Genomic DNA, 520 nt, shown 5'->3' with positions numbered 1-520 from the left:
GGCGCTGGGCCGGCCAGGCTCGGGCCCTTCTCCTTCCTCCTCCTGCGGGACGCGCCTCAAAGTGCTGTCCGATAATGCGTGCCTTCCCTCCCATCTCCCCTCCAGACAACATCTGCCCCCCCCCCCCACCCCCCTTCCTCCTCACTCTCTGTCTACAACATCATCCAACTTCCGCACAAACAACATTGTACTGCGAGCAGGCCCCTGAAACAGACGCGGCGCGGCAACAAAGAAACAGCATCAGCGCGCCCATGCTGGGCCCACTGCATCACGCCTTTGTTGGCCCCGCTCACTATCGGGCCCAGCAGCAGCGCCCGGCCGCGCCGCCCTCGGTCTGCATCAAAGTCATCAGCAGGCATCGCCGTGCGACATTGCGACTCGGTATTATTGTCGTCATCACTATCGCCAGCACCATTAATCTCGTAGGCTGCATCGCGACCGGCAGCAGCAGCAGCGGCGGCGGCGGCGGCAGTGGCGGTGGCGGGCGCTAGGGCAGGAGGGCGCGGCGGGGCGGGCGGGG

Source organism: Frankliniella occidentalis, unplaced genomic scaffold, assembly GCF_000697945.3.
Source record: "Frankliniella occidentalis isolate FOCC.00 unplaced genomic scaffold, Focc_3.1 Scaffold90, whole genome shotgun sequence".
NCBI classification, from domain to species: domain Eukaryota; kingdom Metazoa; phylum Arthropoda; class Insecta; order Thysanoptera; family Thripidae; genus Frankliniella; species Frankliniella occidentalis.
Note: the sequence above shows the minus strand (reverse complement) of the source record.